The sequence below is a fragment of the Sphaerodactylus townsendi genome, linkage group LG05 (assembly GCF_021028975.2).
Source record: "Sphaerodactylus townsendi isolate TG3544 linkage group LG05, MPM_Stown_v2.3, whole genome shotgun sequence".
In the NCBI taxonomy this organism is placed as follows: Eukaryota; Metazoa; Chordata; class Lepidosauria; order Squamata; family Sphaerodactylidae; genus Sphaerodactylus; species Sphaerodactylus townsendi.
In genome coordinates, this window is record NC_059429.1 from 76,138,956 (window position 1) to 76,163,525 (window position 24,570).

General features: G+C 40.9%; 1 protein-coding gene across 20 annotated transcripts in view; it reads right to left on the reverse strand.

Moving 5' to 3' along the window:
• The window catches only part of PTPRF (protein tyrosine phosphatase receptor type F), a 623,992-nt gene extending 602,084 nt beyond the window's left edge, over positions 1–21,908 (reverse strand). For 19 of the 20 annotated variants that reach the window (XM_048497096.1, XM_048497095.1, XM_048497099.1 and 16 more), the window contains exon 1: positions 21,854–21,890. The gene's annotated coding sequence lies outside the window, so the exon portion shown is untranslated. Of the gene's footprint in view, positions 1–21,853 lie in introns of all 20 variants that reach the window. The other variant, XM_048497079.1, reaches the window with a different exon arrangement.
• Between the last annotated feature and the right edge of the window lie 2,662 nt (positions 21,909–24,570).

Consider the following 24,570-nt stretch of genomic DNA (forward strand, 5'->3'; position numbering starts at 1 on the left):
TTCTTTATAAAAATAAAAATAAAAAAATCTTTACAAAAATCCCCTGATGACCACCTGTCCGGACAAGGTTGCTAAGGCTTTTAAAACATCTTTCTAAAATAAAGTAATGGATTCCAAGAAGAAGCTTGCACAGAATGTTCAGTGACTCAGGTAATATTTTAATAGATTCCCAACAGGGCTTATATGTTGTTTTATATTGCTCAGAGACCTTGAAATGTTTCATCCAATGCTTTTTACAGGGAGTATACAGATACTGGCATATATAAGTGTTGTACATTTCTCACACCCAGAAGCCATTTGCCCTTGACTTTCCACAGGACTTGTTCATATCCAGAAATTTTAGTTAACATGAGGTTATAGCTTTAATTGCTCAGGACATTTTCAAGGGCTTCTGGTCCACTGGTTTAGAAGAGAGAATTCTAATGAATCTCATCAATAGGTAGCCAGTGAGTCTCTTTGTAGAGTTACCCAGGCCAGAACAGGAGTTTAGAAGAAGAAGAAAAAAACCCTGCATCCATTTACATTTTAAGTCGTGGGCATTTGGGGACTTCACTTGAATTTCAGCTTGTTAAAGAAACAACAATTGCTACTATATTCACAGATATTCAGCCCAATTCCTCAAAGAATGCCAAAACAAAACAAAAAATATATTGATGACTGGTTCATACAGTATGCTGGCAATTTCCAATGTGCTGCCCACAGTCACTACAGCATCCACCTGTGTTTTGCCGGGCATCCATTTAGTTCTCTGCTGCCGTGCCCCAAAAGGGACACTTCAAAGGTCTTAAAGGCATGCATATGTTGTCCTTCCCTTACAGCTCAAAGGGACTGCAAAGCAACAAACATGGAATAAATCAATCTGAATTTTTTATTTTGACTTATTAAAACATTTATACCTTACCTTTCCTTTTGGCACAAGGTGGCTTACACATAGCCATTAAAGCATCACAGGCAAAACAGAATAAAAATAATAAATGCCTCTCCTCCCCGATGCCTGCTATTCATTGCTCATCAAAATCCTGGTGATCAAGCAAGCATTGAAGTGCCCTCCTGAATATCTCTAACAAGAGCTCCCCTCACTCTTCAAGCAGCTCATTTCACAGTGTGGAAAGAGTGATGGAAAAGCCCCAGGCAGCCAGGAGACCACACCTGTTGTACAGGAATACTTGGGAAGAAAGAGTCCCTCAAATATGAGCCTCAGGCCATGAAGAGTAACTTGGCTGAACTTGGGAAAATGACAATGTAGAAGTTTTAAAATGGCTCACATATGTTCCCCATTAGCTATCCCCCAATAGTAATCAGGCTGTATTGATTCTAGACAGTGCAGTCCAAAGTGGAGCGTAGTATACTAATCCAATGAGTTAATAAAAACATGCATCAGTAAGGCCAAATAAAGCAAGTCTAAAAAGTATAAAATATGCATTATATAAAATTATTGTATGATGCTGAAATAGCTATTGGCAAATCAATGAAAAGCTGTCCAAACTGACAACCAGGTTTATGAGGAAACAGCTAGACCAAGTCAACGTGAGGACTGCCACATTTTGGGCTAATTGTGGTCTTAGGACTGCCCCATGTAGAACTCACAGTTCAACCTTGAGGTTACAGTAGCACAGATCAACTTGGGCAGATCAGCTGTAACTGGAAAAAAGTGGGAACACCCCCCTCCCCTGATTTTCCATCAGCAACACTAGATTCAAGGAGAATCCCAGGTTATTAATAGAATCCACACTGGCAAGAGAAAGCCCATTCAGAATTGGCAGATCAAGCATCTCCTCACACATACAGCATCAGTCTTACCAACCAACAGTTTTAGCTTGTTGTCCCTTAGTCACTTTACCATGGCATCCAGGCATAAGTCTACAATCAAAATATCTGCTTTTCCTTAAAGAAATGTATAGTTGAGTGTCACCAACATATTGATGATATCCAACTCCAAAATCACAAATAATCTCACCAAGCACTCTCATACACATATTAAACAACACATTAGACAGAAGAGAATCCTAGGGCACCACCATGTCAACTCCCAAGCTGATGACTCAGCATCTTCCATCACCACTTTATATCCAGTCACACAAAGGACTGACATCAGTGACACACCACTCCTTTTATAAGTACTGAATGCAAGATGGAATTATTAGTGCCAAAGGCCACTGACTAGTTTAACAGGATCAACACGGAAGGTATTTTACTTCTCCACTTCCAAATGCAGTCTGCCAGAGCAACCAATATAAATTTCAGTCTATGAAAAGATTTAAGAAGAGATATGTAATACACAAATATTTCAAGGTATTTTGTCATGACTGCAGTCATCATACCCATAATGACATACATGCTCGTATTAGTCTGTGGAGGGTGGAGTATGTTGCATGCGCCTGTGTGAAAGAGGTGAAGCTTTGAAGTTGGTGGTGCCTGCCTTGCTCACTGAGGGAAGTGTGAATTGTGTTGGTTGGCAGCCAAGTAACCACATAGTTGACATATATGGAAAAGTGGTCTGTAAATGCCCCAAGTAACTAAATAGATAAAAGCCAGGAAGCTTGATCTTCGGGTAAGTGGACAGCCCGTCTTGGACAGAAACATGCTCCCCTGAAGTCACAGTTTTGCTACTTAAAACTGCTTTTGGCCCCAACTTTAACACTTAATGAACTGTGTCAGTGACGTGTTTATCCAGTTACACCTGGTATGTCAGCTATTCCACCTCCTGCCACTGTAGTTGCCATGGCATTTTCAATATTGGACTACTGCACTCCACTCCATGTAGGGGAGGCTTTGAAGAGTGCTCAGATGGGCTGATTACTAATTTTGATTTCCATATCCCCATGGCAAGCCAGTGTACCAAAGTGGATTTCACTACTACATTGCAGATTGAAAAGGACAGTTATCAGCATTAGCTACCTTATTATTCCCTTTTTGTCAGTTAAATTCTATAATAGCCTTGGTCATAAAACAAAAATAACCCAACTAATATTCACTTCAGGAAGTACATGAACAGCCGTTGTCAAACACTACATCATAATCTCAGTTGCCCAACAGATTTTCCCAAACACTCCATATGCTAAAGCTTTTTCAAAAGCAACAGAAGCCCAAAGATGTTTCTCAAAAAGGTGATCTGGGCCCACAGGTGGCTGGGAAAATAGAACTGGATAAGCAGTGTAATAACAAGCAATGTAAAATGTAAAATGGTATGTGATGCTTTCCTTTCAGACTTTCTGATATACCTCTTCTTTTAAAAAAGACCACGAAATGCAGTCGTTAAGAAAAAACATCTGGTATATTGCTCTGATTTGCAACACTAGTCACTGGACTAAAACAAAACATATTTTCCCCAAACTAGCTAATAATTGTACATTCATATATATGTATAACCTGTCATTTATTCCTCATCAGCAACTGCTCGAGTCTGATAGAATTAAACACTCAGGCAGATTTTGTTAAAAGCAATAATTACATTATTACTAGAATATTCAATTAAGTAATGAAAAACCAGAATGACACTGTGCAGCAATATTTTATCCACTTTCAAAAATATTACTGGACTGAAAACATGTAGAATAATGGTAATAAAACACTTTTGCTGAACTATCACAGCTTCCAATTTTAAACTTCAGCCACAGGCAAAAATACATAAATGATTAGCATTATGGTGTTTATTTTAATTACACTGTGCAATTAGAATCCAACAGGCTGTCAAATCACTTAGGCTACTAAGAAACCAATAATTTAAAAGCATTGAGCTCCGCTTAGAAACTTGTCCTTTGTTTGCATTAGACATGATTATGTTAGTAACAATTGGCCAATGGCAAACAAACCTATTTCCCATTTACAGCAAAAAAACAAAAACAAAAAAATGCTTATTTGGTGGTACATAGTAACAGGAAGAGAACGTTCAAGGGATGCTAGTTCAAGCCCTGCTCTGCTCAAGACACCAAAAAGCAGCAGCAGCAAAAGAAGAAACACTAATACTTTAAAAAGTCTCCAAATCAGAACTCAACGTAACCAGATGCAATTCTGATACATTTCAAGGTCCCCAGAACTAGGTTCTTACACAGTAGCCACAGAAGCACTTTTCCTTCTAACACCATCAGTGCAACAGGAAAGACTGAAGAATATATAAGAGAAGCTAGAGCTGCCATTTCCACGCACGCCGTGATCAATCCTCAGTCAGGTGGGTGTAATTCTTATGTTGGAAAGAGCCACTAAGTAGGATGGCCCAGGTTTTTCACCTTATTCTGCCATTCCGGCAGAATAGTACAGCCTACTAGAGCAAGCAAGTTTTCAGTAATTCAGATTGGGCCTCTTCTTCTGTTAGTTTCTTTTCCTACAGTACTGGTAATCTAAACTTTGTCCCATCAAGAACAAAATTAATTCAGCCTGGAACTGGTGATCTGCCAATATGCACCCAATGTCAAAGTTTGTTAGTGAAGCAAGAAATATCACCCTATCTTTCTGGGTCACTTTTCACAAGATGCGATTAACCTGAAATTGCCTAGTGTTAACACAAGATCTTAGTAGAACTAAATCCCAAGGACACACCATAAAATTCTCATATGCATTCAGATGCTTACTCTCCATTCTATCAACAGACCCTTCCATGATTGATATTAACTAGATCTGCTCATTCAAAAGAGACAAAAATGAGATTCATTTTTTCATATCCTTCAAGATGACATTCATACTCAAGATTTAGCAATGTTATCTGTCCTTCCCCCATTAAAATTTTGTAAATTTCTCCCAATCTTTTTATGATAGCTTTTTAGATTTCTTTAAGCTGTCTTACTTGAACATGAATTTAATTCACTGTTTCACAAGCCAGTTCTGTTCATTTTTTCATCATAACAGAGTTGCCACTTTTCTACTTTTGTGTCCTCTACAGATCTAAGCACCATGGTCAGGATCCAGAGTTACTTACAGCCCAATCCAGGGGTCGCCATGGGTGTAATTGGCCATTATTCCCAGCCTGACCCACGGCATACTCAGCTCTAAAGGCTCTGGGAATGGCTCCGGTTTGCACCAACTGTGCCTACAGGGCTGGCTGCAGCGCATTCCAGAGGGCCAAGACATCCACCCACTGCCATTTTTGCCCCTCTGCAATGGTAAGTGACCCTGAAAGGGCAAATCCACTGGAACAGGTCCTCACCACATCTGGCAGATTATTCACCCCACCCTTTGGATTAAGCTGCTAGGCTCACACTAGGTGTTTTTATCAGCCCAGTAGAATTTTCACTTTTTCTTTGACCAGCTAGCCTTCATGCCATTCCACAAGATAATTTTGAAACTCCTCTCACTTTCAGAAGTAGTCAGATGGCAGGGGGTAGGAGAGGAGGGGAAGGGGCTCCTGGGACTAAAGTCATAGTTTTGGGTTCTTGCCCATTTTAACTTCAGTTCTCCTAAGTCGTTTCTGAATAATGGTGGGACATTCCAATTGACAGCCATGTACTTACTATTCCTGTGTGAAGTCTTTTAAAAGAATTCCACTCCTCTTTGTGGCCCCTTCCACACAGCAAATGTATAGCAGGTTGCAGCCGGGATAAAGTAACCCATTTTCCTGTTTTTGAGTTCACATGCATCCATGCAGGCTGAGATTGGAGCCCACAGAAACCATTCAGGCTGCTGTTGCGCTTTAACATGGAAGCTGTTTTTTAAAATTTACTTCTAACCAATGTGCAGCTATGCAGGCATGCACAAATGAACCTCCACAGCCATGCTGACATTTCATGATACGACCATTTGCACCTGCGTGGCTACGCAGCTGTAAGCTGCAAAAAATTTAAAAAGGAAACAGAGGCGACTAAAGTGCCTTCTGCCCAGGTGTTCACTCATAAGTAGCTGCAACCTGGGATTTTTCAAAAGACTCGCAACAGTGCGATTCTCCAAAAAAACTGGTTTGGGGTAAATAACACGAGGCAGACTTGTTTTAGGAGTAGGATCCATGCAAAGATCCCCATCAAAACGGGTTTTTTACCATCCTTAACCTGTATTTATTGGCCAATGCAGAACGGGCCTATGGTAAAAACCATAGATTTCTTAGTAAATCTAGCAATGTCACTCTCATCAGTGTTGTTGCTGACTTCAATCCTCTTGCTCATATTTAACTCTGTGACTATCAAATCATCTCATAGAACCATCAGGGTGCTGTGAATACTACAGAGGATGACACTAAAGAATCCTGCATGGGCAGAGTTAGACACACTTATCTTTCTGCAGCAGAATCCAGTATCAGCCACCAAAATGAGGATTGGGAACTACAACACCTTCTCTCACCTCACTCTTCCTTCCCAGGCTGGCTGGCTCTAGGATAAAGTCTGAAATTTGCTGTCACCATGTTCTTATAATGCTAGTGTTCAGTTAGTGATCTAATCTACACATTCCTTCACGTATCACAGAGAACTATATACATGCAGCTCTGTGCAAGGGTTACATCTACTCACCTGCCAAAGAGATGGCTACCCGTGAATTAAAGGACTCTGGATATAGCATACACTAGAAAAGGATTAAATTCAAAATGCTTGAGAAATAGTGCTTTAACTACACACAGTTATCTCTCTTATAAGCCTTCCAGAGGACTGCTCTAGATGCATTATTCTGGTTCCTATACAAGACAAAATGCAGACTGTGTATTTGGTTCCCTCTTTTCATTTGGTGTTGGAAAAGGTGCTGGGATATGTCTAACTATTAGTCTTCATTTTCCAAAACAATTATTTCTCTCTTATTACTGAATGGTTTAAGGATGGTTTATGGAAGAAGTAGAAAACGCTAAGTATCATAAAGAGGACAAGACCTTTATTGGTAAAGTGAACTGGACATATTTCACAGTATCTCAGGACAATATGGGGAAATGAGCTATGAAGACAAATATAATTATTTATTTTCTGTAGCAGCAGTAGTAGGAAATATAAAAATCAGTAAAAACAAAAAGAACAGCAGCTGTATCAGACATGAACATTGGTCTCATAGGTCTGTAGGAAGCAGTAAAGCTTGTTTCAAAACTTTGTAATTTTCATTTTAACAGCAAGAGCTATAGAAAACCTAAATCGAGTCTTTCAGGCTGTTAAAATGCTTGTTTCCATTGGTTTAATTCTCTTCTGTATCTAGCACTACAGTAAATTGAAAGTTGCCAAAGAACAAGATCAGAGCAAAAAAGCCTGAATTTTTCCTCAATGGGGAAAATCAGATACACGCTATAAAATAAAAAACAAAATTTAGGGGAGCACTCCTTCAAACAAGAACAAACATGTTAAACAAAAATATGTTTTTTCTATTAGGTCAAAGGAAAATTTAGGAAAGTGATGAATAGATGCCAATAGCATAATATTTTAAATGTTGTCACTTTAAATATTTAGGCACACAGGATTTTACACTTCACAAATACACACTCCATGAGCATATATGAATATTTGTGTGCTTTCAGTTCTAGGATATTTTATTAATCATCTGATTCTATTTCATTCTGTTTGGTATTTTTTGTTAGTCTGCAGTTCCAGTCAGTGTTAAACACAGTTACCAAAGATATTTTATTTAAGGTGGAAGAATGCTACTTCTGTTTTAACATGTTTGCATCCCATGCAAAACATTTGCTATTCATATTTATGCATCAGAAATAAGCCTCAGTGTATAGAACTGCAGTCTAAAATCTATTGCTTAGATCCTGTTGAAGAGATCAGCGAATGGGGGGAAGTAGTTTTAGCCAATTTCCATACTCCTGCAGTAGCTCTCCCACTCTCCCCTCATGTTGCTCCTGAGGGAGTCCCCCATCTCCCCAGCAGCATTTCGGGGGGTATTTTGAGCTACAGTAAGAGAAGGGAGGCAGGGAAGTTGTGCTTCTCTTCACAAAAATTTATCCAACCCATTTTTTGTCCATGAACTAACCAAGATGAACATAGAATATCTGGATATGTACAGTACCTGAATTTATGATCCAACTGGAACTTCAACTAAGGAGAGCCAAACCAAGTTCATCATCCAGATACTACATTAGGGCAATTACAGCTATTAAGTGGTATACAGAGAGGCATTGTAAAGAACTATCTCTTAACTCTGGCGTACTCTTTCCCAGAATTTTCCCAGGACTCAAACATTTGTTCATTGCCCTACTCAAAAGGAATAGTAAGGCTCAATGCATACATTATGTATTTACCAAGGGACATGAATGGACGACAGTTCTTCGCTTATTTCAAATTCTGAGGAAAATTCTCAATGGTTAAAATGGACAGCATGAAGAACAGGCTTCAGCTATGTGAGGGAAGAATGGGCTGCAGAATCAATGAGATGCCTTTGAGGTAGTGAATCTTTCAGAAGCTTGGAATGTTCATTTCTCTTGGCTAACCAAAAAAGCAACTTCTGGTGACAAACAAGTGGATGATCAAACAAAATGAAGAGGAGATCAAGAACTGTGTAGTTTTTGCCAGTACAGACAAGTCCAAGAAAACCTTTGTACCTCTATATCTCCAGATGACATTCTCCCACACATGGGAGACATTAGCCCTTGACTTAATAAGGCTATTTGAATATCAGCCATCATGCCAAAGACTTGCCATAGTAACAGTAGTCTATCACTCAAAATGTCTTAGTTATGTTTTCTGCTGAAGCTTCTACAGAGACAGTGATTAAAATTCATGTCTTCCATTTTTGCCAGGAAAGAATTCCCTGAAGAGATTGATACATAACAGGATACAACTAACCTTTGCCTAAATGAATCTGTACCTCTACACAAATGGTATTAGACACAGAACACTTTCTTTATATCACGCAAAAGCCAATGGCCTTTTTGAGTGAATGAACAAATTGATGAAAGCCCAGAGTAAGCAAGAAAAACCATGGAAAGAACGTATTGTCGAAGGCTTTCATGGCCGGAATCACTGGGGTGTTGGGGTGTTTCTGGGCTGTACGGCCATGTTCCAATAGTATTTTCTCCTAACATTTTACCTGCATCTGTGGCTAGCTCAGATCCTCTGAAGATGCCAGTCACAGATGCAGGCGAAATGTCAGGAGAAAATGCTACTGGAATACGGCCATACAGCCTGGAAACCCCACAACACCCCATAGAAAGAACCTTTATGAGGCATTTGTTGCTTATACAAGACAACTGCATGCTCCATTACATGCATCACACATCGAAATGTTAACAGGACACTGGGCCAATATCATATTGACCACTTGTGCAGAACTCTGCTTCACCTTCAGATCACCTGAAAGAGCATTTTATGAACATGTTAAAGATAAGAAAGATAAATATGAACAATATATTAATCATTTAAAGGTAGCTTGACTAAACAAGTTCAAAACTGGAGACCCAGTTGTGAAACTGTCATACCAAATAAGGAATGAACTTCCGGTTATTTTTTCTGATATTGGTGGTAGGGAGAACTGAAGAGTTCATAATCGATTTAAAAACCTAAGAGTACCGAAGCTAGATTAGACCACTGAACCATCTACTCCACCACCCTCCTTCAAACAATGGCCAGATAGCTGTCACGGAACTATATGCAGTATTCCAAACATGGATGTACCACATTAGAGTACTGGCAAGTGTATTCTCGAGCCCTTTCCTGATGACCCCTAACACACGCATTTCCTTTTTTAAACAATCGCTGTTGCACAATGGGCCAACCTCTTCAGCAAGGTACCCATTACAATCTCAAAATCCCTGTGTGACAATAGGAATTTCTGCATCTCTTTGCACTTACACTGAATTTTATCTGCCATTTCATTGTCGTTTCACCAAGCTTGAGTTTCTCACAGTTCTCTTGTATTTTTACCACAGTGAACAGTTAGCATCATCTTCAAACTTCACTGTTTACCCCCAGTTCCAGAATTAATCCCAACAGATAGACAGACCCACGGGTTGGGCCCCAATTCCCACCTCCCTCAATTTGGAAGCACCCTTGGCTCCCTCTTATTAACTACTGCATTTAAAGTCCATTTGTCTAAGAGACTCCAGCCAAATTACAAAAATGAAAAATACAATACCACAAAGATCATTAATGCATACAGTAAAAATGTATCTATAAAATTTCCACAGATATTTAAAAGTTATAAAATGTTTTGTTTATAAAAATGCCCTCCTAAGGAATTCTGTTTTGCACATTCAGTGGAATGATGATGGCATGGGAGTTTCTTCAGGCAGCCATTTCACCAACAGAGAATAGGTATAAGCAGCTTATGCATTTGCAGGATAGGCAAGGTCCCAAATGAATGTAGCGGTTGCAACAGGAGCATATTGGGAAGAGTTACAAAACCAAGAATGAAATCTCTTCTTTTTCCATAGATATAAAATTAGACTGAAACTTTTGGCAAAGTGCTTTGTCAAAAGCTTCCTGGATATCCAAGAATACAGTGTTTACTGACATCCTGTCTATGCACTTCTTGACACTCTCAAAGAACTCAATGAGTTTGGTGAGTCAGGAACTCCTTTTTTAGAAGTCATACTGCTTCCTCTTTAATGAAGTTTGTTCTTCTATGTGTTTAACAACTCTATCTTCAATACCTTCTACCTATTTAAGTAGGATACATTTTCAGCCAAATGGTCTGTAGTTTGGTTCCCCTGAAATCTTTTTTTTAAAAAAACTGATGAAACATTGGCTGCTTTTGATTAGTTTGTGATCCTCTTTTCGTTTTAAAAACATAACTAATATTTAAACCTTATAATAGCCAATTTCCATTCCATTACAGGGTTTAGAACAGTGATGGTGAACCTATGGCACGGGTCAGGGGCGTAATGAGGCAGCCCTGGGGAAACTGTAGCCCTGGAGCCAAGGAAACCCCTGAGAGTTGGATGCCCCTGCACCATGGGCGGCCACTTCACCACGACCAAACATTTTTTTGCACCAGGACATTGGTGCCTGCAGGGGATGCATTTTTTGACATATCGGCACCACAATTTCAGCATATCATCAGGAGACTGTCCTTATGCTACTCCCCAAGTTTGGTGAGGTTTGGTTCAAGGAGTCAAAGTTATGGACTCCCAAAGGGGGTGCCCCATCCTCTCCATTGTTTCCAATGGGGAGGCTAATAGGAGATGGGGGCTACAGTTTTGAGGGTCCATAACACATTGGCCCCCCTGAACAAGCTGCATAAGCTTCAGAGGAGCTATCATCAGGGCAGTCTCCTGAGAACCTAGTTTTGAGACTGTGCCTTCCAGAAATGTCCCAGCCTGCAACCCCCATGGACAGCAATACAGAAAACTCAATGCAGAACAAAGATTCTTGGGCAAATTTCTGGGATGATGTTTCCTGCAGGGCGCGCATTTTTTGCAATGTATCGGCACCAAAATTTCAGGATATCATCTGGAAACTTTGTCCCTATGGTACCCAGCAAAGTTTGGTGCGAGGATTTGATTCAGGGGTCCCAAAGTTATGAAAAGGACCCTCCAAAGGGGAGTACCCATCCCCATTCTTTGCTAAGGAGATGGGGGCTACCGCTGAGGGTCCATAACTTTGGACCTGAAGTAAGCTGCACCAAACTTGAAGTGCCATCATCTCCAGATGATACCCTGAAATTTTGGTGCTGATACTATTCCAAAATACACCTACTGAGGAACTATCCTAGAAATTTGCCAAGAATCTTTGTTCTACGATGAATTTCGGAATTACTATCAATAGCTGAAAGGCTATTCTGAAGGCACAGTCTCAAGCCTTTCATGGTCTCATCAGGATACTTCCCTGATGATACCCCCCAGGTTTGGTGCAGTTTGGTTCAGGGGGGCCAACGTTATGGACCCTCAAAACTGTAGCCCCCATCTCCTATTAGCTCCCATTGGAAACAATGGAGGATGGGGCACCCCCTTTGGGAGTCCATAACTTTTGACTCCTTGAACCAAACCTCACCAAACTTGGGGGGTAGCATAAGGACAGTCTCCTGATGATACGCTGAAAATTTGGTGCCACTAGCCTAAAAAATGCACCCCCTGCAGGCCAAAAATGGAAAACCACTAAAAATACCCAAAAACGAACCCTGCATTTTGATGCCCCCCACAAGGTGATGCCCTGGGCAGCTGCCCACCTTGCCCAATGGGCATTACGCTCCTGGCACGGGTGCCAGAGGTGGCACTCAAAGCCCTCTTTGTGGGCACAAACAAACAGAGTTCATCATGTGGAAGGGAAATGCCCCCCCCCCCACACACACACACATCTAGGCTGGCCTGGGCCGCTCGGCTTGATTATTAGCATTAAACCTAAGACCTAGTTTTGGGGAAGCAGTATAGGTAATCCTGTTAAGCGCTGTTAAACCCCACTGATTTTCATGCGAAGAACAAAAATACGATCCTTTACCTGGGAGTAAGCTCAGTTGCTTGCAATGGGGCTTGCTTCTGAGTAAACTCTCCTAGGGTCATGATTCACCCGTTCGAAGAGTTGCATGGTTGCTTCAAAGCAAAGCCAACTACCATCAAGCTTACTGCCGTGTAATGCATGCCTCAGAGCCGATCATTTTTTCTAAACTAAAACTTCAGTATTCAGGTTAAATTGCCGGGTTGGCACTTTGTGATAAATAAGTGGGTTTTGGGTTGCAGTTTGGGCACTCGGTCTCAAAAAGGTTCGCCATCACTGGTTTAGAAGCTTATCCCTTTAAAAATAATACTACTGAGCACACTAAACTGGCCTTATGTTGAAAGAGAAAATGAGGAGGAGGAGAAGGAAAGGATTGAGAAGAAAGAAGGATAGGGCCCCAGGAAAGATAGAATGAATTTGATGCATTTTAAAAACGTTTTTGTCGCCTGCATCTAACTACAAAACTCTACTCATGGGAGATCAGCAATTTTCTAGCATACCAGTAGCTCCCATTTTTGTTCCTCTCCTCTTCTCTGAGCTGCAGGGCAAGGAAAGAATAATCCAGTATATAAAGCCTTTTCTGCTCACTGTTCTGACTGCAGCAGAAAGAAGTCTGCTCTTTTTTCATCAGAACCCTCAAAAGGCAAGGCCTCCTCTTTTGCAGAAGAAATGATCCCATAAAAGTCCTGGCAGGAAGGGGACTCCATTAGAGCATTCCCCAATTAGTTGAACACTATGCAAGCAAGCTCAAATAGCAAACCAAACACTTCATTTTTGGATTTGCAGTCAACTGCAAAATCTTCCCTATATTTATCATTTGTTTCCTTCATTCACAGCAACAAATTAATATTATGGTCACAAGTATGTCCCAACTCAAGTCTTCCACACCAAAAAAAAAGGTATTTTGTAAAGTACAAGCAAGGATTATGTCTTATATCATTTAACAAAGCTTGTCTATTTATCATGCTGCACTGGTTAACCAAAAAGTTTAGTTTCTTCCCTTGGTCCCTAAATTGGGGGGGGGGGGAATCAAAGAACATAAAGGTGTGAGCCCATTACATTTCTTAGACAGGGTATTAGGGATATTATTTTTCACTGGCACTCCATTTTAGGTTCGCTATAATTCAAAGATTTTACCCTCTGTAGTAGGGATAAGTCAAGTAGCATTAGGACCAGCCTGCTTGGAGCTAATCTAACCCACTGAGAGGTTCTTGATCTGGGAACAATCCCAACACAGAACCTGGATAAAAGGCTGAAGGTTACTAGGGTGAAGGATGGTCAGCTTAGTTTTTACTGGCTAAGACTCCATGCTCAATTCTTAGCTGGCCAATCCAGAATGACCATGGTCCAGCTGGGAGGGGGCAAGGTCTGACGCACGCTTTCCATCCGCAGACCATGACTTTCTTCTGGATAGCAGCCTGCTTTTAAAAGGAGAATGCACCAAACCGCACTCTCCTCTACAGCACATAAAGGTGGCCTGCTTTCTGGAAGAGAACATACAGGTGGCCTGCTTGCTGGAAGAGAGTAAACTGGAGAGGGGGCTAGGCTTTCCCTGTTCCTATTCACTGGAACAGGCATATTGAGCTGCACGGAGGCTTCACAGTTTCTCTACAAACTTCACAGTAAGCTAATTTACTTTTGATGCAACAATACAAAAAGCAGGTTCTGAAACAAGCATAACATCACAATGTGCAGCAATTCTACATGCAGATTTGGTGTTGCTTGGATCACATCCTTTAGCACTACAACCAGACAGATCAAAAAACATGGTCATGCATGCTACCTCTGTGAGTCAGTTACATCATTCAACAGTTAGACCCTATTGCAGTGCAGAAATAGAGCCACTATGTTTGCAAAATCTGGAAAGCACACAAACTGCCTTATTTGCCAAACAGCCAGTGAACATACATATGCTCCTAAATAACAAGTTGAGGGCTCCACAAATCCCTTACCCAAGTTAATACCTCAAATGCTCAGCTAATTTATACAAAATGCAGATGAGGAGGTTCCTTTTTCTTTTCTTTTTTTGTGCTGGCTTGGCAGAGGGCAGAAGCAGAATTAGGGAATTGCACTGCTTTACCTTCTGTAAAATACAGCATGCTTGAGGAAAAAACAGTCAGTGTAGTGTAGTGGTTAACATGGTAAAATAGGATGTGGGAGACCCAAGTTCAAACAAGCACAATGGAATAACTTGTATTGCTGGAACCCCCCCACCCTGAAGGGGCACTATTGATAAAGGGTGGGGGAGAACTTGCTTTGGTAGGTCACAGTGAGCAGCAAAAGTGAAATCCATGGTACAGCAACACAAAGCTACTACTCCGTGGGACAAAATTCTGTAGAGTGGCTCTTCTACCCTTTGTGGTTTCTGGCCTACAGGACCAGAATCCTGAATCTTCTTTGTACGTCAGAAAGTTGACCAAAACAAGCATGACCTGAAAAATCTGCTTAAAATCTGCTTTTCCCCTTTTTTATTTTGTAACTTCTGGTCTGATGAAGACTTCTCTAAGCTCAAAAGTTTGGACTGTTATGTCCTAGTAAAGGTAATACATGATCGTGGTTTTGGCATTTGGGTTTTCCAAGACTCCACCACCAGTCAGTATCCAGCAAAAGACCAGAAGCATTATGATTGCTCAGGCCATTGCTGCTCCACCCAGGAGCAATATAATACCTCCAGGTCTTGAAGAAACAGGATCTCTTTGTGCTCTCTGAAGCCTGACATGACATCAAACAACATACCTTTCACAGGAAGAGAGACTGGACTTTGTTTAATTTCAAGGGAAGAAGATGGTGGAAGCTCAAGCTGTTTGTGAACTCTGGAACAAGGGTTTAACTGCATTGAGTTTAACATGGCAAATTCCTGCTGCTCAGTTGTAATTATTACCAAATGACACCTGTGTAAATTAATCACCACAAGGGTTATTCGATTATACACATGAACTTTAAAAATGCTTACATTAAAGGAGGACACTGAGAAACAGCACATTAACAGACAGGCCACACCAGTAACTGAAGAGAAAAAAAATTCACTACAATCTCTTAAAACTTTTCACCAGATCCATTATCAGACAATTACTATTTTTAATAAGAATTATAACTTACCATATTTTTTTTCTGAACCAGCTCCTTCTCCCACAACAAATCTCTTCCAGCCTTAAAGCCCTCATGAAAGTCATAATACAGTGATGCCTAAAGCCACCTACTATGTTCACATAACAGGCAAGCTGTAGATCTCAAAATCTCTGAAGTGATTTATCAACAACAGAAAAATGTATGACAACATAAAAGAAAACTTTGCCAGAACAGCACATGTAATTTTTACAAGCATGTCTACCATATCCATGTCAGAAATTTCATTTGCCACACAAGAGGTTTGGGATCAATTCCCAGACAAACCAAGAATATATGACAAAGTGTTGAGCTCCTTGAAGAAGAGGCAGAATAAATAAGCATATATTGAAATGTGTCTGTGTCTCACTGGTAACAGTGTGGGTAAGGAATTCCTTAAGGAAAAGAATGAACAAAGAAAATTTATGAAGTACAATCTCTCAAATATAAACATTTCTACCAGAATAGAATTTTTTTTCTGACATTGTATTTTCTGACATTGGATTTTCTCTTTCCAGTCCCATACAGCATAAATCCATTCCACTTTGCCTACCCTAATGTTCTAAACCTAATAACCATTTTACAGGGTACTAAGTGACACTGCTCGACCATTGTCTACCATTTTTCCTATATCCTACTTTAGCTATTCCACTAAAAGGAAAGTCAGCAAAGTTCTCATAAAACAATTTTAATGCACATAACTACAAGGAAAAAAATTAAATTTAACAACCATTCTCAATTCTCCTAAATTATATCTCAACCAAAGTAATATTTTGCTCCTTCTTTGCTCCTTCTTATTCATATAAAGGTTTTTTCCACTGCTTTCCTATCAATGCATATGTGTGCTAGTTCAATAGTTCAATACACATAACAACTTTGCTCCAGATTTATTCTGCATCTCTTTTGTTTGCTAAAAGCCACACTGGTAAGAGTTCTATGAAAAAGTTCCACAAATGTATGGATTCTGAAAGATCAAACTAAACTTCCAAATGTCCTTTTTGTGAGGTCCATGTTTGATTATAGAAATAACATTTAAAATGTCAGCCTGCCTCTTTGGGTAGAGACCATTTCTATCAAGGATTAGTTTGTTGAAAGCAGGTGTTTTTGTGTAGTTACTCGTGTGTGCATAATGGTTTGAATGGCTCTCGATGGTTCTCAGTTGATTTCTTTTTTACAATATTGAAAGCCACTTGGAGTCTGCATTCATCAAAAAAAATCAGGCTAAAAGTGCCTGAATTTTTTAAAAATTAGAAATTAAATGTGGATAATTGGCTTGAGACCAGTTTGAAGAATTTGTAACTGCACATATGAATGAACAGATTCAATTCCATTGAGAATTACAACTATTCATAATAATACTCCCACAGTTAATTGCAGTTCATGACATTACAGTCCAGAGCAAGGCTGTTAACCCTATTAGCACTGATGATCACATGAGAAACCTATGAGCTAGACAGTGTGCACAGAATACTATCTGTACAAAAGCACACTTTGCATAACACACACAAATATGACAACTATTTCTCAGCCCAAGTCACCAAAGCACCACTATGACTACAGGGAACATCATCAAAATTCAATCTCTTAAAGATGGAGCATGCTTAGGTATCATGTTATTTTAAGACAGTTACAGAGATCTCTATTTTTTCTGATAATCTCTTAAAATATTGCTAATGAAAAGTGTTTTAAAAGTAAAGACAGAAAAGTGTTTTGAAAGCAAATTTATACTCTCAATATATACAGCAAAAATCTACATGCTGTTAAAATTATACTTCAGAGTTTAGGTCATGTTAATCCCTGTCTTGTCCAATTTTTTGCACAAACTGTATAATCTACTGTAATTTTAGAAGCACACAATTTCAAACACAACTGACAACCTATTTAGGTACCTAAAACAATATGATCTTCTTACCCTGAATTATAGAAGAGACACTTAACATTTCTGTATAGCATTAGCAATATACACCAACATTTTGACCTGACATCTTGGATAGGTTTTTTTTTTATTTTTGTGTTGCATAATGGAAACTAAGTAGTTTAACTCTTAGCCTCTTCTGAAAAGCACTTTATAAACCACTGCAAAATTGGAATGCAAAAGGGACTGCCTTCATAATGTACCAACAAGACCAGAAAACTGCTGCCTAGTGGTATTTAGCTGATCCAACAAATACTTGATGGGCTTGTAAGTTTACAATCCTATTACCATACAAAATACAAATCTCAACCTTTTCATAATCGCACAAGCCACGTTATGTGAAAATGTCAATTACTAACAATGCAACTTCAAATATGTTAATCACACACTGCTGAGACAGTTTACTAAGCTTTTTTGCTATTAGAGTATCTTTTAGTAGCTTCTCAGGTTATCCATTTCTACAGGGGCAACACCTGACCAGGTTAACCTCAGTAAAAGATCACAGTCATTCATACAGTAATCCACCGGGGGAAAAAGAGACCCACATAATGCAGTAAGCAATACATTTTGCTCCTTTCAAAAGTCGTTCAGCTTTTTAAAAGATTTGTTGTCAGAAGAAATACTTTAAAAGAGATGAGTGGAATGGCACCCTGTGTTTACTTGACAGTCAGATATCAGCAAACTCCATCCTTCCAATTTGCAGTTTCTAAGGATATAAGAATAAACCACTATTGCAAGTAGATTTCTAGGAGGCCAAGAACCCAGGAATAATCACTTTAATTAAGCATCTCTTCCCACAGCCCAATATTATGAAGACACATAAGAGGAAAGCTTTTCTCCCATTAGGCAAGCTTAGATCTCTCTTCTTCCTCAGACACACCGGTTCAGACAACTGTCACTGGCAAAGGCACAAATGTTGGTCAGATGTTCTCATGAGTACCACCACAGGCAAACAAGGGGAAAATAACACAAACACTTTTCCAGCCAGTAGGCATCAATACACAAACAACTCTGTTTTGTTTTCCAAACATTTTGACATTTTCAACAGAACTGAGGAAGGAAAACTGTCTTCTTTTATTATTTTTGCCAAGAGCCGAGCGCTATCATGGACAGGCAATAGATAAAAAGCAAGAAGGGCAGATGGCAATATTTGTAACTAAGCTGAATTGTAAAAACCTTTTTTGATCTAAAGAGATGCATTAGCTTCTTGGCCATAAGCTGTTTTAACTTCTTGCTATGAATGCCTACCCCAGATATGGGATCAATGCCAAAATACGTCACCCTCCAAGTTAGCCAGTTATGCAATTTCCACTGGAAACTCAAATATTTTGAGACTGCTTTACAACCTATTCAGATCACAAGGGTAGCTGCTATGATGACAGACTGCATTTCTTATTTACAAAGCTGAGTTTGCTGATCACACACTACTAAAACTATGCAATCTCTCAGAACCACAGATAAAACAATACCATAGTAATAAACCAAGGATTAAAGTACACTGACAGCAACATAAAACTCACCACTGTGAATAAAGCACTGAGAAAATGAGTGATGTGTATATGATTTTTAAACACTGTTTTTAAAAAGAAGTCACTGTCACCCAAGGACCACTAGTGACAAAAAGATGCAGCCTACAGACTCAGTAATCTAAAACTGTCAAGTAACATTACCTTTTTAAAGATGAGCATATATGAAGATTAACAGAAGCAACCTCCCCAGGACACAAAAAAATTAACTATAGCTGCATACACACTTGTGCGAAAGCATTCTTACTCCTGATGACACCTCAGCACAAGACATTCCTGAGGCCTTGTTCCCCAGGTTACTTGTTCCCCTGTGGTAAGAAAAAAATATCTTTAGGAAACTAAACACTTTGAAATTAAACAGAAAGGCAGCATGTGTGTGTGAGGGGTCTATCCTTCTAGACTGAGGGAGCAGCCACTTTAAGTGCAATGCAATAGAAACATAGTCAGCTAAGATCAGCTGCCTATTCCAGGTCTTTGCAATGCCTTCAGAAAGCAGAGCAGATGAAGGGTAGAGGAAGAGAAGGGGGGAAAGCGTGGGATCTGATGAGTATACTATGGAGTGAGCAACTATTTCTTTAACTTTTTTTTTACTATGGGTCTGGTCTACAGTCAGAGACAACAACCACAGCAACCAAGACAGCTAATCTCTCAATCCTGACCATACAACTACGTCTAGTACAAATCACTCTGTAAAGTTACATTCTCTACTTGGCAAGTAGCCATTCTGATAGCCTGTATAACTGATTACATTAAAGATCGCTAAAATAAGCATGGCTCTTCAGCGCCACTAGAAGCAATTGTCATAATCTATTTCCATGAACAAATATTTCTTAGCACAAAAAATCTGTGAGGGTTTACAATCATGTGAAATTATAACTGAAGGAGCTGGAAGTGTACAGAAATAAAGAAAACAACCAACAAAAATGAACTCAACATTCTTTATTCTGACTCCATAGTTCAGATTTCTTCACTGAAATATAAGGCCAGCATGAGAAGATTAATAATACTGGCAAATGCAACACTGAAAATGTGTCTCTCATTGGTGATATTCAGAAGCAGTCCTGGGATTTCATACAATCTGCCAGTCATTGCTTCAGTCAAAAAGAAACCAACAGGTTGAGTGGGAGCTGGCTGACAAAGTGCCTACACTATTTGCATTTTAAAAGGGTCCTTTTCTTCTCATCTAAAGTACTCCTGCCAGTCCAACAGGGGGCAAAAGTTTAAATTCTGCAGGCAAATATATTAGGGAACCTCTGAAAATAAATGGCAAAAAGGAAATAAAAAGGCAATTTATAGTGGCAGAAGGATCTACCACTGTTTGATGAAAAGTGCTCAACTTAATCTGTTGTCAACACATAACACGCTGGCATTTAGTAGAATGTTTTAATATTTAACAGTCATTACCGATTACCATTTAACATTTTATTTAAATGGAAAAAAACAATCCATGATGCCTCATTCTTGTCTAGAAATAGTGTTCTAGTGACAGAAACCTGTATCGCAGAAACAAGAAATGCAAATTACAAGAATACCAAAAGCTCTAGATAGCTTTTATGCACCTCTTTCTTTGAAGAAAAAAAATAAATGCTAATAACCAACTGTCAGAGCAAAAATGTGTTTCAGGTAGTTTTCTAATTACTCCACATTTAGCTTACAGCATTAAGCACAGACTTTGAAGCAAAAAGGCACCTTTCTAAAGCTGTCTGAGATTGCAAAACCACAAACCAGTCTAACCAAAGCCAGGAAACTCATTGTTTCTCATTTCTTTCCATCAAACCGCTGTTAAAAAGAACAAAGCTGCAAAGATAAAAAGCCCAACACTTTCGGGTTTCCATTTGAAATGTCAAAGCAGGTTTTCTAAAAAGCATCTGGTTTCAGGGCTGTTAGCGGAGTTGTGTCACTGATTCTCTTTTCCAGATTCTATGGCAGACCTGGGAGAAATCCAAAGATTTTTGTTTCTGAACATTTGTCTCTGGGTGGAGAAGCAGGCAAGGCAACATTCCTGACTGAGAAAGTCTTGGGTTGTAGGCACCACAGGTGAAGTCAGGCAGACAGATCATGTCTATTCTTCCTCTTTTGAAAAGAGAAGGGGGGGGGGTATACACAGAGTGATTTTCTTACAGGGGCTACAATTGATTCCGGTATATTACGTCTTCCAGTGGGAAAGGTCACCGAGCTACTTTCATTAATATGGAAATGTATTTCTTCTTTTTGAACTACAACAATATTTGGACACTTGATGCATCCCCTTTTTATTCTCTGCATCACATACCAGATAAATTTTAAAATTTTACAAAATTTAAACCTTCATCACACATGTGGCAAAAGGGCTGTCACAACCTTTCCATGCATTCCCCCCCCCCCCCCAAAAAGACCGGCTTCAACGAAAGCCGCCATTCGATTTGAAAATAAGATTATTTTCTTATTATCTTGCACAAACAAGATTCCCAAGTACAAATCGCGGCACCGGGCTGGGGGTGCGGAATACATGCCCTCCCATGCAACAGTTCGAAACAGGTACATCCCAAGTCCCTGAGTGATAATTTTCCACTGCGGGGGTGGGGAGAAGCAGTACAGGTGGGAAGGAGAAAAGAGGGAATACTCTCGCCTGGAATCCGGAATGAAAAGAAAGAAATCAAGAGAGGATGGCGGCGGCGGCTGCAGTAGCAGGTAAGAGCCAGGCGGGTCATAATCCAGCCCCACTTCAATGCAGAACTCAACATACCCGACTGGATCGTGCCCAAAAGGCTCCCTCTCTGAGAAGGGCGAGTGCCCGCTGTTGGGAAAGAGAAAGGCTCCCAGGAGAACAAGGGGAGAGGCGGCGCTCCTGCCCCGGGAGACCGACACCGGCTGGTGCCGCGGAAAGCGGGGGCACGCTCACAGTTCCTTCCACCGGAGGAAGCCCGGGATTTGGTGTAGAACTTGGGGCTACATTGCTATACTACGTGGGAAGAGGCAGCTCCCTTCCCTCGTTGCCCTCTACCCCACTCAACAGGCGGCGAGTAACCTGCAAGAGCCCCGAACGCCAAGAAGCGACTCACCACTCGCGCCCGGGGCGCCGCCACCCGCATGCTGCCTTCCTCCGACCCGCCAACCAGGCGTCGGACTCCGCCACTGTCTTTCGGCGCTCTCGCACACCCCGGCAGCACCCCGGAGCCCCTCCGCTCTTTTCCTTCGCTCGCTCGCTTCCTCGCTCTGTGCGCGGGATCACGCAATCAGCGCGCCCCCGTTCCAAGAACCGCCAGCACAGCTAACTCGCCTCGGCAGGCCCGCGCCGCGCGTGCCCGGCGCCAACCAACCCGTCCGCAGAGCCCGGGAGTGCCTCGCGCCCGCCCGCCTATCGACCCCTCCTACTATCGCGCGCCATTCACTTTCTCCTACTCCCCACCTTTTTTTTCATCGTCGTTCTCAAAAGGCTGGGCTCCTGCCCATTCATGTGCCCCCCTCCCCCCCGTGTTATTCACGCACCCCGATAAACCTGCTCCATTGGGTCGCTCACATGGAGCCCGCCTTTGGTGGCTGTTACCCAACCGAGGAGTCCTATGTTCCTCCGGCGTCCCCAGTGGCGCTGTTCTGTGGGGCTTCTGCCCCCGAACCCCGGCCTCCTACTATCGTTCTTGTAGAATTTCTGCCTTAGCCTGTAGTACTGTGCACGCTTTACAGGGGCGCAAGGAAATCTGCGGTATTTACTTCCGAGCAAACCCGTTTAGGATCACAGAATGGTTGTTATGCTCCGATTGTAGCGAGGCACACTCTTCAATATGCACTTTGCACAGTCACCTTGCACTCCCCCTCCCTTTCCTTGGGGTTCTTCGCCAGAACCTGCCTCACCCTTTCCCATTACCGTCTTGATTCAGTCTCCGCTGCCCCACTCTGTTTTAACGCATTCTTCTATTTTCACCTCACTCCCATACACACACATTACTACAACTACCACTACTAAATTGCAAGCCTTCCGTTTTATTGTTTTACTTCTTGCACATTGCATGGTCTCTTTTTTCCGGGTTACTCTCCCCTCCCCAGCTACAAGGGGAGAAAGTGGGAGGGGAAGGATTATTTACATGCTGGGGCATTATAGCTGCAGAATTGTCAGAGGAACTGGTAGAAGTGAGTAACCTTAGAACCAGAAACGTGCAGTCTCGTTTCTTCACAGGTTGTAGCGCCTCATCTTCCTCCCACTCTGTGCAGTTTTAGTCAGAAATAGGTGTGAACTGCTTTGGAGCCCCAGGGGTAAAGGTTAGCTAATCTGTAAAAGCGAGAAGGGAGACACACCCGACACCACCTTCTCCTGAGCAACCTTTCACAAGAAAGGCTGGAGGTGGGGCTGCGTTCCCAGTGGTTCTTGCCTGAACTCTAAGCCCTGCCTACGGAGGCAGGTAACGAAGCAGGTAGGACAACAAGGCTCTTTGTTGAGGTTCCTGAAGAGAGAGCAGGTGGGTGTTCCCTTGCAAATGTTATCACATGGTGTTTGCTTGCTGGCTCCTCCTGAGTACACTTTCCTCCACCATCCTTTTGTGCTGTACAAGTAAATAAAATATCTGTCATAAATCAAAATTGCACTGTTGTGCATTTTAAACGATGCCTTTAAATCCAGGCTTCTCTTAAGTGTATTATATACATCGATGCTTGCTGGGACATGCCTAGCCTTGGGGCCAAAAGATATTGGCAGGCACACACATGGAGATCCACATCTTAACTGCTTCTGAAATGAAAGCATTGAAGATAAGTAACAGACAGATGGAGACAGGCAAGAAGAAGGTGAAAACTAAATTAGACATTAACTTTCTTCAATTTTTAGTCCTGGGTTGTGTGTGGGGTGTGTGTGTGTGTTGTACAGGTTGTTCAGTTAAGCCTCCCTCTCCCCCAATCTTGCCACTTGCCTCTTGTTTTATCCCGATATTAATCATAATTTTATTTGCGAGCTCTTTTCCTAAACCAAGCGCGCGCACACAGCGCACACATACACACACACACACATATAATCTCATATTTTAAAATTTCAATTAATTCAATTCAAAAATTCAATTTTAAATGAAATCTGCCATGTTATGTGATGGGGGTTGGCAGTTATTTTGTGTAAGTAGAATTTGGTGGCTATTCATTTTTAACAAATCACACTGTGCAGTGCTGTATTTTAGAGAACAACTGATCACCCCCCGCCCCCCCCAAAAAATCTCATGATCTCATCTTTTCTCAGAGGCTGGAGTTTTTATTATTCTGTAGAACTTGTTCCACATTCAAAACATGTATTGCCTTTATAATGTGTATTTTCCAATTCTACTGATCCACATGGAACACTTAATGTTTGGATACACCATCAATTTGTATACTTTACAGAAAGAGTTTGGAAGTAGCCTTTTAAGATGCTATATATACAGAAGGAGATATAATAATAACCCTTCTGCCAAAGTCGTGACCTCATGGGACCTAGTTTTTCTCAACTTTTGTTCAAGCCCACACCCACAAGCCTGGTGATCTAGGAAATCCAGGTTCAGATTGCCACCTGTGCTATGGAAGCTTGCTGGGTGACCTTGAACCAGTCATACATTCTCTGCTTAACCTACCACAGGGTGGTTGTGAGGATAGAATAGAGGAGAAGAGAATGAAAGGCAGGATATGAGTAAAGCAAAATAAAATTTAAATAAATAATATGATTGGGTGACTTGAAAGTCACATCTTACTCTGTTGCAATTATTGAAATGCAAGCCCAGATCCAGGAATATTCTGTGTTGGAACAGAGAAAATAAGAAGTTTACTC